This window comes from Megascapheus bottae, unplaced genomic scaffold (genome assembly GCF_031878675.1).
Source record: "Megascapheus bottae isolate mThoBot1 unplaced genomic scaffold, mThoBot2.hap1 HAP1_SCAFFOLD_110, whole genome shotgun sequence".
In the NCBI taxonomy this organism is placed as follows: Eukaryota; Metazoa; Chordata; class Mammalia; order Rodentia; family Geomyidae; genus Megascapheus; species Megascapheus bottae.
In genome coordinates this window covers 250210-265320 of record NW_028327762.1, presented here as the reverse complement: position 1 = coordinate 265320, position 15111 = coordinate 250210, and the positions used below count along the sequence as shown (strand labels likewise).

The 15111-nt window shown below is 36.8% G+C and overlaps 1 pseudogene; it reads right to left on the bottom strand.

The window, feature by feature from the left end:
- Positions 1-13918: 13918 nt before the first annotated feature.
- On the bottom strand, positions 13919-14782 carry LOC150039235 (ras-related C3 botulinum toxin substrate 1 pseudogene; annotated as a pseudogene).
- Positions 14783-15111: the final 329 nt, after the last annotated feature.

The following is a 15111-nucleotide window of genomic DNA, read 5'->3' as shown; positions in this document are numbered from 1 at the left end:
TGGAAAAGGGCCAAGCATATATGTGTATGTAAAATAATTTGTATAAGTGCCTGGAATAAGTTTAAAAAAATAACCCTGTAGCATGAGTTGCTGCAGAAGAATAACTTGAACTGGATAAATTTTCTGAAACTACAGGCAATGAAATGGTGTCTATGTTTTTGTTTGGGTGTTTTTTTATGGAGATGGTGCAACAAGTCCAATTTATTTTGTGTATGACAAAATTTAAGAATTATGAAAAGTGTAGATACAGAAGTATCTACACTTCAGTGGTCCTTCTTTGGGAATGATTCATTATTTCCTTTAGTGTAAATATACCCCAGTCTTAAAACCGAGTGCTGGCCTGCTTATCTTTGTGTCTTCTATTCTAACTACAAATATGTTTGCTTGTTAGTTTAATGCTCGTGCTTATCAACACATGAAATGAAAAAGGACCTGAGGATGTCAGTAAGGTTTTAATTTTTGTGATTCATTCAAAGATGATGATAGAAGCATATAAAAATGCTGGGTGATTCAGCTAGGTAATTTTTGGGTATATTGACTTTATAATTAGACCATTTCGGATTGTCACTAGGTTCCGGAATATTTAAAAAATCCATACATTGTCCTTTAAAATATACTGCATTTAAAGTTCACAAGAGCTGATGAATCTACAAAATAAAACGTGTGTTGATTTCCCTATCCAAATCCAGACGTAGATGCAGTGAAGATAAAAAATTAATTGGTCCTGAACATGCTATTAAGCTCTGATTGGACTTATTCATGTATTAGATCAACCCTATGTATCCTTATGGTCTTCTCAATCAAATTCACTGTCAGACTATTAACTATTGTTCTCCTAATTGAGACTTTACTGATAAAATAACTATTTACAGTGAGTGAGTGGATTAAGGGTGGTTGTCTACTGCCAGCCCAGTTCTTTCCACACCCATCTATCCAGGAGTACTTTGTTATGGCTCCCTTTGATGTTGACCTCTTTTCAGGTATTTCTTAACATCTCTAAGGAGGTATAGGGAGGACCTAAAAGGCGAACATTTGCTATATAGATGATGAGCATTCTTGAATAAAATCTCCTGCCTTCAACACTAGGAAGAATTATCTTGCTTTATAAAGTTCTAGAGATGAAATAATTATTGGGGCCAACACCAACAGGTATCTGATGAACATTTTGGACCCTTGGAAGTGGCCCTGTGACTTAAGGTGTAGTGTGGTAGTGTTGAGGTGAAGAGCTCAAGGACAGTGCCCAGGCTCAGAGTTCAAATCCCACAAATGACAAAAAAATATAGATCATGAAATATTATGGACCCTTCCTTTCTACCAGTCTACTTCATCTGATGTATTTCCAGTTATGCATTTGATGCTGGCTTCATTTAATTTATAGCTTAATTTGGGGAGGGCTGACACATCCTCTGTAACAGAGTACTGAATATTCTAATCCACAAATACAGTGTATTTCTATAAACATAGTTTTTATCAAATTATTTTGTTCAATTAATAAACCTGAAAAGTACAATTTAAAAAGAATTTATTGATATTTGTCTGGTTTCAGCCTGTGTGTGTGTGTGTGTGTGTGTGTGTGTGTGTGTGTGTGTGTTCACATGAGTCAAGGCTAAGTCAATGACTCAGGGCTCGGGCATTTTCCTTGAGCATTTTAACTGAAAATTGACACTCTACCAGTCAAGCCATCCCTCCACTAACTTCTAGGGAAGAAGGTTGTTCTGATGTAGAAAACAAAGGTTAACATATTTCATCATACAAATTATGAAGTTGTGCAAGTGAAGAAAATCATGAAGACAAAATTTTTCCAACACAGGAAATGAGGCTGATTTCATTGCTTCTATTCTTAAAAATGCTGACTTTATAGCATTTATATTGAAGGTAGTTTGGAAGATTTTCATCTGCACTATGAAATGATCCCAGCAATTGTCACACTGTTTCTTTGGTTTCTATTACAGTGATTATCTGAGTTGTCAGTTAATAATCATTTTGAATGAGTAAAGAGATTAGTATCTGTAATCTCAGCTATTGGGTAAACAGAGATCCACTACAAGCAAAAACTCAGCAAATCTCTTGTCTTAATTAGCTGGGCACGATGGTGTATGCCTATGATCCTGGATATGCAGTAGGCATAGAGGAATGAGACCAACAGCCATCTCATGACAAAAGAACAAGAACAGCCTGGTGCTAGTAGTTTAGAAGAGTAATTTTAGCTATTCAGAATACTGCAATCTAAGAAGATAGGATTATAGTCAGACCCAAAGTAAAGATACCAAAGTTTTATGTGTAATTAAACAGAAAAACATTGAAAATGGAGGCCTGTGTCAACATAGAACACCAGTTGTTGGTAAAAAAAAAAAAATCAAAGGAAGATTGAAAGGCCATGAGGTCAAGACCCAGTATCAACAAACAAAAAGTGGAAGATTATACTTGAATAATAATGAAAGCAAAAGAAGAGCTAGGAGGGGCCGGGAGTTTGGCCAAGTGGTAGAGTGCTTGCCTAGAAGGGGCCGGGAGTTTGGCCTAGTGGTAGAGTGCTTGCCTAGCATGCATGAAGACCCGGGTTCGATTCCTCGGTACCACATACATAGCAAAAAGCCAGAACTGATGCTGAGGCTCAAATGGTAGAGTGCTAGCCTTGAGAAAGTCCAAGGACAGTGCTCAAGCCCTGAGCCGAAGCCGAGGACTGGCAAAAAAAAAAAAAAAAAGAAGAAAAGCTAGGAGCTCTTCTCAAATTAGAGAATGACCACCTGGTAACATTAGGGAATCCCAAAGAAAAGAGGGAGGGAGGAAGAGAAGAAAAGGAAGGAAAGAAGAGAAAGAGAGGGAGCAAGGGAGGGAGGACAGGAAGAAGGAAAGAAGGAAAAAAGAGAAAGGAAGGAAGAAGAATAAAGGAAGAAAGAAAGAAGGAAGGAAAAAAGAAAAGAAAGAAAAATAGAGATTAGAGACAACCAAATCGCATCTGAGGCATATAGGAAATTCAAGAAAAAAAATTCTATCCAATGTAGAAATATTGGAAATACTAAGTGGAAAACCAATGAGAGCACTTATCCCCTGTTATCATTGTGTCTGATTTTGTTAGTTGGTGTACAGTATACACATGTATTTGAATTAGGGAATAGAAGGAGAACAACACGATGATGAGACAAAGGACAAAGGGTGAGTCAAATAACAGTGATAATCACAATACAATATGCTGGAAATGAACTTTAAAATTTGGGGGGATGGGGAAGGACAGAGGGAGAAAAATGTGTGTGGGGGTAACAATGTTCAAGAAGAAATGTACTCACTATATGTATTGTATGTAACAGTAACTTCTCTATATATGACTCTGACAATGAAATTAAATTAAAATAGAAATGTCAGTAAATTTATAAGGATTGATTTCAGAATCATGAATATGAAAGAATATAGTGAGTGGGTACTAAGGGAAGAAAGAATATTTTGCTTTCTGGGAAAGGCAGTTTAATGGTTCTAATTTTAAGACTGAGAGAAATGTTATGTTCAAGGGTACAAACAAGAGCACTTGAAGGAGTTGTTTACATTTGATGGTAGTATTTAACTTTTCTTTAAAGTAAATATAATTGAATCTTGCATGGTGTATATATTTTGACTTTTAAAAGCCTGTTGGTTGTACTTTAAGTAGACACATTGATTTATTTTACTCATTTCTGAAAGAAAGGAAATTATTTATTTTATGGCAAGCACAGAAATATAGACACAGCACAATAATTAATAAACTCATTTGTAGACTTGGATTTCTATGGTAAATAAAACAAGACATTTACAAAAACCCTCATTTTATTTTTATAGATTATAGCAATTTCAGGACTGGGTCATCCAAAATAATTTTCTGCAGTTCGGAACAGCATTCAATTTCATTTCTGCATAATGTTAGAAGTAAGCTTTTGTATACAATAAAATGGGAAAGATTGTATGAAAGTTTTTATGTTTCAAAAATGCCTTCCTTGCAGAATATGTCATCTGGATGCTTTCATGAAGATGCAAAATTTGTATTTTATTTTATTGTTTTCACTTTGGGTTCAACATGGGTTCATGAAAGAACAACTAGGTCAGCAGTTTTGCCACCATGGAGCTGCAAAAGCAGCCCTTACATTCCACCCAGCCCCTTCCTTATGATACGAGAGGCTGGAAATCAAGAATGCTGTTCACCTCAAAATTTGATATAATTAAGCAGCTTTGAATTTTCTCACATCAGCAGATCTTACATTTGAATGATCTAACTGATTGCTGACACAAACTTCCAGCTAGCAATGAAGATCTTATCTCTGTGTATAAAAAGGTATCACTATTTAAAGGAAAGGCACTAATACATAAGTTATGCATTCCTTACAACAGCTCCTGGTTAATTAATAATTGGAAATATGTCTTCAAAACATGGCTCCAACTTTGCCAATGTATTTTCAGCTTTCTTGAACTGATTTAATGATTTGAAATACACACACACACACACACATTTGTTTTGTTCTGTTCATGTTTGTGAAGTATCCTTTGTATTTGGTTTTGAACAGTATTTGAAATGAATTCACACATTTCCTTTTGTTTGTATCATATTGACTATACCTTACCCACTCACGGGGCAGCTTACTAGAAATAAAGTCTGCTTTGGAGTTATAAATCTACTATAAATATACAGTGTGTCACATATCTTCACACACTTTACCACATTTTTGCGTATTTGAACCATTACTTGTTTTCTTGCGTCTTACATTCCTCACAATACAATAGAAATAAGACTACTCACTTGTAACATTGGTAAATTAAACAAAAACTGACTATTTTGTGACAGATGGCAACGATTATGGCTCAAAATCTTGTGTGTGGATTGCACCTCTAAATACTTTACTGTTATGTCTCCACATCCTAAAAGTAATCACAAGAGGTTGGGACCCTAGTTTTCTTAGCAAAGAAGTGACATGTTTGAAAAATTTTAACTATGACATTTCTTTAATGATCCAAACTATCCTATAGAAATCGGTATTCCATGCCTTCAAATTACATATGGAACTTGAATCCAATCAGATAATAAATAGCAGCCATTGTAATTTTATTCTAAGGGAATGAGTCCACTTACTCAAAATTACGTATCATACATGATTTCTGATTTAAAATTTAACTAATACAGTACTTTCAATTGTATGTATGATGTTTTATATCTACTTGAGGAATATGAACGAGTGTGTTCTCTGTTGTCACGTAGTTTATGTTGTGTTGGGAAGACACTAAGACATCACAAAACAATAGACAGTCACAGTTATTGCAACCACCACATAGAAACCTAGAATAAAGGCTAAGAAAAATCTAAAAAGGGTGACAAAAAATACAGTACAAAAGAGATTAGAAATAACAGATTAGATGATTACCTTTTGTTAAGATGATTATTTAATCATTTGTTTCTCAGAAATTATTGGAACTACAACTTGACTGATATGGCATACAGAGAGATTCTAGACATAGCACAAAATGACTTCTATATGAAGTTAAAAAAGACAGTGAATACAGAGTTGGTTAATACAGTGATCCAATACAGCTATTCAAGTTCCAGGTTCCTTTCATTTCTTTTTTTTCCATATATTTTTATTGTAATTAATAGAATGGTTACATTATATACGCCAGATATATGGTGCATTACTTCACATATATTGATACCCTTTCTCGTGTCTTGGTCCCCATTTCCCTCCCCCAACCCCAGCCCCTCATCTTGTTTTCCTCCCTTCCCTATCTGACTTCAAATAACGAAATAAGCATATATACAATATATCAGATAACCAGGAGAAATACTGTAACAATATGAGATAACAAAGGACAGCAAAAGAGATGAGAGATAACGTAGTACATTAAGGACAACAATCATTCATTCTATGGCTTTTGTTCCTTTCATTTCTTTGTCTTGTGTTTGTAAACTTTTGGTCCAAGATAACTGTTCCCTGTCAGAGAATTCCTCAGCAATTCTAGCCCGATTCTGTACTATGATGTCAAGGTTTTGGTGCATTTAAACGCAAATAATTGAATGCAGATCTTTGAGAATTTTACATCAATTAGATGAGGTACGGCATATTCCAATTTACTGCTCACAGTTTTCTTGTCAGTAGATAATTTATGAATGAAATATTTTTTATAAAAATTGACATGAACAGGTTAGAAATGTCTATTATTGATTATTTAAAGACAATATCACCAGGTTTTACATATTATAGTCATTATGATTTGTTCCCTTATATGTGAATTGGAGTATTAGCTATCAGAATTAAATATTTAATTCTCATGATAACCTTATATATTACTTTTTATTCTCTTTCTTTCATAAGAGAGAATACTGAGGTTCAGCAAAATAAGATATCCAAAGTCAAAGACTTTTAGGTGGGAGAGCTGGCTATAAGCCCAAGCTATTTACTTGAAAGTCAATACTCTTCTCACTAAACTACACTGCATGCCACTTAAAAAATAATATATTAGTATTCTGAGATTAGTAGAGAAGGCTCAACTGGACACAGATGATAGATCCAATAAATGAGATTTCCTTGGCACACTTGGCATTAGTAAGTAAAATTATTTCTACCACTAGGATATTTCAGAAAATTTTACAATTCACTCTATTGCTACCTTGTTTTCTAATCTGAAAAAAATCTCAAAGTTAACAGGAAACACTTACTGCTTTCCAGAAATAAAGTAAAAATATATTCAACCTGCTTATATTCTCTTTCCATGAATTTCCTTAGCGATTCTTTACTGACTTTCTTATATAAGGCAGACAGCCTCATGAAGGCTTCCTGCATTGCCTAGTGTTTGTGACTAACATAGGAAATGGATCTGACTTCCAAATAAAATATATAATATTACCAACTAATATATGAAAAGTGTCATGAAAACAAAACCAATACAAACAAGACAAAATCTAAAAGTTAAACACCCAAGGAGAAAAAGAGTTTTAAAGGATAACATTATTGGTGAAAGGAATTTGGGCATATATTAAATGACAATTTATAACATAAGAACTATACTGTCAAACCAAGAGACATATCTGACACAAAATATTCATAAGAGGTAATTCACCTCACAGAAGTTCTAAATTTATTATTGGAACAAACTGTTATTTAAAACAATATCATTTACCATATGTTTATATTGGGTAATGTACAAGGGAGTGTTATGCATACAGACTTGGAACCACGATGCTTAAAGAGAGCTAAAGATGAGATATGGAAAAACAAGAATCCTCCTTTCCCAAACATGTCTCCTTTAACTGTTTCCCATTTTTCTTAATACTTAATACCATTAGTACTGAAATAAATTCCTGTTTTATAGAATATAAAAATCCCTCCTTTTGTGTATTTAGATGTATATTTGGGATTACACAGTGCTTAAAATTTGGAGGATTATGTGTGAGACTTCAGATTAATATACCACAACTTCCTCCATAAAATTCCATGCCAGACCTCTGAGCCTAAGATTATCAGTCAGTCACCTAACTAGAAGATCATCAACTGGCTGTACTGACTTTCCGTACGGGGGAGGTCAACACCCTAATGTCTTTCTAGGGTACAAATTAAAACTCTAAATAGAGAGGAAGCAATCCACTTTCTAGTGAGGGAGGAATCTGAATTAAGCACAAGAGAGAACAAGAAGTTTTATTTACCAGGGTGAGTCACTGATAACACTTAAGTGGCCATAGACAAGGAGACATAGATTTGAAAATAGATATAACACATAGGAACAAATAAATGAAAAACAAATGTGAATTAGGTATTTATAATGGGGGAAGTAATGGAGGGTTACTGAAAATAAAATTCATTCAACTGCCAACAAATATGAAACAAACATTTACTTTCAATCCTCAATGATAAATTTAAATGATGGATGATAACACAGGGTGATCACATCTGGGCCCAAGGCTATGAATGTGTGTGTATACATACATATATATACAGACACACACACACACACACACACACACACACACACATATATGTTACTAACTTGATAATTTTACTTCTACATACAAGGTTTTATTCTCTGAAGCTCCAGCCTCACCTCATACACTACATAGACAAATTTTAAATGTCAATTCAGTGTTTGCTGAAATTCAAATTTAATGTGCAAAACTTCCAAATTTTGCCACTATCTTTTTCAGAAAACAACTCAGTTCCTCTCAGTTACTGAAGCCAGCATTCCTTCTCAGGCCCTAGAGTCTGACCATTTGCTAACACCTCCATAGTTACTTCCATTTTCTACAACACCATTGTTTCTTAGTCACATCATTGTAGGTCTTTCTTAATGGACCTTAATTCTTTGACTTCTAACATTTTCTCTCATTCCCATACACAAGCTCTTTCAACATGATATCCAGAGTATTTCACTATCTATGTCAGATAATACTACTCACTATTTGGCTGAACATTCTGTTTGTCACCTGTGTGTCTCGCTTCCTTTTTATTTCTTACATACAATGCACATTACACACACACACACACACACACACACACACACACGCATGCACACACACACACACACACACACACATACACAGAGTGAAATAGGAAAGTTCTATAATGTGCAATAGGGTCCCGGATGCTCTGGTTCCTTTTAAATTTGAGTTAATCATTCTACTTACTTCTTGGTCTTTCCAAATTGAATTCACAGAGTGATTTCCTTGCTTTTTGTCAAAACGAAAAAAAATCAGGAAGGCCCATTTTGAGATCTTTGCAGTTAGTTAGCTATTCCCATTTCCTACAATGCCCCAGACTCAGATATCTTCATTCCTAATTCTCTTCCAGTATTACTCAAACTCTCACAATACATGAAACCTATTCCTATCGGAAACTGCTTTCAAATTTCATTGACTGTGCAAGAAAGGGATAGAGAACAGAAAACATATATAAATGAATAAATCAGAAACAAAAAGTGTTGTTTTAAGGATTCTATTGTGGGATAGTGTAGTCTCATCCAGTTCCAATCTCAAATTGTTTCTCAATCAGCAATGTAAAGGATTACATGAAGATGTTGAAAAACACTCATCATTTGATTTTCTATTCCTTCTCTTGTACCCAGGACAACATCGATCTGCTTTCCAGACTCATCTTTCCCTTTATTACTTTTTAATAGTTTTATTGCATCAATGTATTTTAAGATGATAATTGAGTTGTACTTAACTTTATACAGTGAGCATGACAGTGTACAAAACTTTGAAATGTGTGGTCACTAAATAATAAGTTTAAAAATATTGTTGGCTGGCCCTGCTGTTTATTTAATCATGACTGATTGGATTCATATTCCATAGCTGTCCTAGGTTGAAAATTTTATACATTTCCTATTCTAAGTAGTGCTATTCCTGCTTCAGTCTCCTTGTAATTATATCTCTCTCTATCTCTCTATATCTATCTCCTCTCTTCACACACAATCCCAGCACTCAGATTGGGTGGTGTTGGCACTATATTCTCTTATCTTGATATCATGGGAGAAGATTAATCTGAGATTTGATGTGGTAAAGAATATTAAGCTAGCATCTACTGATATGTAATCATGTTTGGTACCTGTTCTTTTTGCAATAGTCTCCTCTTCCTTCCTTCCTTTTTTCTTTCCTTCTTTCACTTCCTCTGTGTTGGATGGCTTAGTCTGTGATTAAGCTTCTAAACTTGCATATTTGAAAACTAGAAAGCTATTTTTCAAGTCAAGTGATAAAATAATTTTTCAGTTTTGTGATCTTTCAATATCGTTAGCACTGTAAATCAGCTATATAATTTCCTAGATAATTGATTCTGAGTCCGAAATAACCTGATTTAAAATGACCTTTGGAATGTTACCTGTTTACAAGTTGGGGCTCTGGATAATGCATCTCATAGCTCAATGCAAATAGTTTTTCATTATCTGTTGTTATGGATCATCTGCTTCATTGCTCCTCATCATTAACATTGATAATGTTACCTAACTGTATTACTGCTTTCAAGCATGTCTGTTACTTTTGTTTTGTTTCATTCAGTATTCTTGGATCTTCAAACATTTTCAGATTGATATTTTAGTTCCTTGTCTCTGAAATTAAAACAAACATACAAAAAAGCCAGAACATCTAAAGTCACTAATGACCTCTAGAAGATACCAGTCAACAGAGAAGTTTAAGAGACTATATCTCCTTTATTGAACAAACTGTGTTCATTGGGAACTTAGGTAGGGTATATGGTTAGGGTGTCAGGCATCAGAGGGGATCTAGACATAAAGAATGCTTTCAAAAATTTATTAAATACCAACCAAAATCCTATTATATAGAAGGCAAACTTTAGATGTCAAGAAACCCACAATGGTGATTCACGCTCTAATGATGCGTACATTCTGACATGTATGATGACAGAAAACATTTTAGAGAGTAGAATGCATAGCATTCTATATTAGTCATATGGTAGTGACACAATGGGTTGGCCCTAGAGGGAAATTTCAGGCATGATAATCGTGTGTGTTTTCCATGAAGACCTGCAATTTCAAATGAATTAGATCAGGGGACAATGAAGAACAGATGTGAAGGCTCTAAGTGAGAAGCAGGCTTGGTGTTCCCAAAGTAAAAGATATCACAAGAGCCTTAACTATAAAAGCTCCTTTTAAAACTCTAGGTAAAACAACCAACAATGACTGTAGAATTAAAAAATATATGAAAATTAGACTTTTAGAAAAAAGAAAGTGACAACAAAGGATGTCAGTTAGCACAATGATACAGGCGTGTAGAAAAGAATAGACTATGTAAATAGAAGAATGCACCTTGATCTTTAAAGCTAGTATGGATGAGGGGCTTTTGTTGTTATGGTATCAGTAAGTGGCTTTTACTGTTTGTCTTTTACTATGTGTGCAAGCACTCTTCAAATTATAACAATGAATAAAATTATTTAAATCTTTAAAACATTTCTATGGGACAATATTATGAAAGTATATACTTGAATGCATTGGGGAATTTCAGCACAGAGAGGTTGAGAAATTTCCACAAGGTCAACTAATAATGTGTGATACTTCAAGGGTCTAAATAGATATAGTCTTATTGGTAATTACAGTACTGTACATATTTAGAATGTTTTTTGTAATCAATTGCAAAATTGTCACTGGTTTCTCATCTCTCTGTATGAATAGCTTTCTGCAGTGGGGCATGGAGCTACTCCCATTGAGAGGCTCAGTTTGTTTCTCTACTTTATGACTTGTTTCAGACATGGAATTTGCTTTGGGAAATGAGACAGCGACAAATATGGCCCAAGAGGACTGGACAATATCGATGCGAGGTTACTGGCCTTTACTTGCCATAGAAGAAAAGTAGCAAGGACTAGAATGCTGACATTGCCAGATGAGCGCCAAATTCTGTTCTTGTTAGTATCACCACATCACAAGATGTACCACCAAGCCAAAAGTAATTTAAGAAAAAAAAATCATATGTGCTTTCTGTTAGATTACTCAGCCAACACTTTATTGAGCAGTTGCGTCATTTCTTAAAGTTTTATTTATTTTTACCTTTTATTTTTTATTGTTGGGGTAATGTATAGAGGGGGTATATTTACATTAGGTAGGCAGTAGGTGCATTACTTCTTACACATTGATACTCATGTTTTTGTTCCCCTTTCTTTCCCCCCACCTCTTCCTAATCATCAAAACAGTTGAGCCATTTTAAGGGAACCTGGCCCAAATAGCTGATTCACAGAACTAAAAATATGGGAACTGTCACATCAAACCATGACATTTTAAACAGAGTTGATTATACAGTGACAATTAACTGATATGTAGGGCCAAAGTAAAATGTCTTCCTTTGGCTAAAAATGGCTTAAATGGATAATATGGATAAAATATTATTATTCTGTCAAAGACAAAACATTAGAAGGAATTAATTCAACTGTGCTTTTCTCATGATTGAATCTGGAGCCAGTATCTTGGTTTTAATCAAATAACACATTAAAGACCACGACATTCCATAAAGCTTCATTGGTGTACACAATTCCGGCCAATCCTGTTAGTTTTTCTTTGTTTCTTTTTTTTCCCCTGAGGTTTGAACCCGTGGCTTGGGTTCTGTCACTGAGACTTTTTGTGCTCGACTACTGCTCTACTACCTGAGCCACAGTGCCAATTCCGATTTTTTTCTGGGTATTTTATTGGAGATAAGAGTCTCCTGAGCTGAAGAGCTCAGGAACAGTGCCCAAGCCCAGAGTTCAAGTCCCATGAATGACCCTCCTCCCCAAAAAATAAAGTGCAATTGTTGGGGGCCGAGTAACGCCATTCTAATAACTTTCTGCTGAGACCTGTAGTAGGGGTAAACAAGTGGACCTCTTTATCCTGCCCACCTATTGTGCTGATAGGCTCCTGCACCCAATATAAGGAGGGGAGTTTTGGAGAGAGAGAGAGATTCCTGTCTTGATGAAAATGCGTGGCGTTTCTGTTCGTGCTCCGGAGAAGCAAGGCTGAGTGCTGGAGGACAGTGGGCCCTCTCCTCTCGCGGCTTGGACTAGTTGGGGTGTGCTTTTCCCATCCCTCCTCAAGAGGGACTGGGAATGAAGGACCCTGACATGCAATCTTACTATTAGACCTGGGCATGGTGGCTCAGGCCTGTAATCCTAGCTACTAGGGAGGCTGAGATCCAAGGATTGTGGTTCAAAGCCAGCCCAGGCACTAAAGTCTGTTAGACTCTTATCTCCAATTAACCACCAGAAAACTGAAAGTGGCACGCACTGTGTCTCAGGAGTTAGGGTAGTAACTTTGAGCTGAAGAGCTCAGGGACAACTCCCAGGCCCAGAGTTCAAGTCCCATAACCTACAAAAAAAGACTTTTTTTTTATGATTCAATGATTTACTAAGTCATACATGCAAAACATACTGCTAACTGCATTAGCAAAAGATCAATGTAAAAACACTCCACAATTCTGCAACTGTCAATTAAAAAAACTTTTGTTCTAGTGGTTGAAAGATCCAACACTGTGCTCCTGCCAGTGAGTTAAGGTGTACAGAACCGGGTCAGCACTAGCGGGTTACACAACTCGGACCCCGGGGGACATGGCAGAGCGCGATGGGAAGGGCCCGCCTGGGGAGGGAGGGTTGGGATTAGTCACATGACAGTGCTGGCAATCTGGCAAGACAGTGAGTGATGTTAAGGTTCATAGTTTTAAGAATATCTAAAATATTTTAAAAACTGTAAAGCTGCAACACATGATTTTTACACCTAAGTTACTAGAAAACTAAGGAGAGCACTTCATAGCTTTGAGTAAAGTAATGCGAAAACAGGAATGCACTTTTGCTAATCTACGAAGGAAAAAAATTTCTAATGCATTATTTGAAAGATTTTATAGTACAAGTAGGAGGCATATTGCTCATTAAGGGGATCTATAAGAAAAGCACTTCCTAAGTTAGTAAGGAGGGAGTGACGAGTTCAAGGGTGAGTGCAATGCCCATGTGGGGAGGGGCAGCAGGGAGGAGGAAAGGAACAGCTTAAGACAAGACACTGGCAATGCTGATCCTGCTCCTCTGCTGCGTGGCAGAAATGAACCGTGAAAAACCTTTCCCGGCATGCTCTTTTCAGTGGAGTTACTCCGAGTCAGTGTAGTGTAAATGAACCTCCACTTCATACTTTGTCAAATACTGTCTTCATCCTGCCATCACGTCGTGTGTCACCACTGCCCGCACTCTCGACTAGAACAGAACACATCATTAGAGGAAACACCACACGAGTCCTGTTCCGGTTCGCCACGGAAGTGAGGCAATTGATTTTTGTTGTTTTTCAGCTCACTACAAAATCAAAGACTGCTCTAAAGAGCTGAGTGTCACACTCGCTCCTCCACGAGGACGTACAGTACAAGGTTGGGATGTGTTAATGGCAACCTGGCGCAGAAGAGGCACAGCGGCTCAATGGTTAGCCAGGCATGGCCTTCAGGAGAGCCAGGCGCCTCCGCCACCAGGAGCTCCGGTCTCCTCCAGGACCCGGCTGGGCCTTTTGACAGTTTAGTGCTTAGTGTTCTCAGCACATCACAACTTAGTTTGGAAGGTATTTTGGCAACTCTTAATCTGAGCAAGAATAGGGGCTCTTGAAAAATAAGGCTTTTAGAAGGTTTGTCATTTTAGGGCTAAAATTTTAATAGAATGTGAGTTTGAACCCTTACATTAAAAAGAAAACTTTAAAATTACTGATTGGTTCAAAACGGTTTTATGGAAAATTAATCGGTAACAAAAACTTGGCATTGAGTGCGAAGGCTCCACTGTTTTGAGCAAAGCGTACAAAGGGTCCCAGGGGCAGGAGTGGAGAGGAGCGCGATTTACAAAGGCAGGCATTTTCTCTTCCGCTTCTTGACGGGGGGCGGGCAAAGCACAGCGCGGATGGCTTCATCGAACACTGTCTTGAGGCCTCGCTGGGTGAGAGCAGAGCACTCCAGGTATTTTACAGCACCAATCTGCTTCGCCATGGCTAACCCCTGTGGGTAGGTGATGGGCGTTAGCTTCTTCTCCTTCAGCTTCTCAATCGTGTCTTTATCATTTTCAAATGATGCAGGACTCACAAGGGAAAAGCAAATTAAGAAGACATCTGTTTGCGGATACAAGAGGGGACGTAATCTGTCATAATCTTCTTGTCCAGCTGTATCCCATAAGCCCAGATTCACTGGTTTTCCATCTACCATAACATTGGCAGAATAGTTGTCAAAGACAGTAGGGATGTACTCTCCAGGAAATGCATTGGTGGTGTAACTGATCAGCAGGCAAGTTTTACCTACAGCTCCGTCTCCCACCACCACACACTTGATGGCCTGCATCGGGGCCGCTCGCTGGTCAAGATGGAAACGGCAGGAGGGTAGACGCGCGGCTGTAGGCGGCAAAGCACGAGGTGCCAGGGCCACTGTCCACGCCGACTAAGCCTCGGTGGACTGGAAGCCCAAGCCCCACAGCAGCCACCACCCAAAGCTGAGGAAAACTGCAGAGAAACAGCCAAAAAAAGACTCTTAAATAGCAAGGATTATAGATAGTCATGAGCCACTAGAGATAGGGGGATACTTTAAAAAAAAATAATTTCAGTGTATAATCAAGTATTTCAAAACTAAATACTGATTATGAATGGTTATATTTGCTACAACATTAACCTTATGTGATTTTACAAATGTTT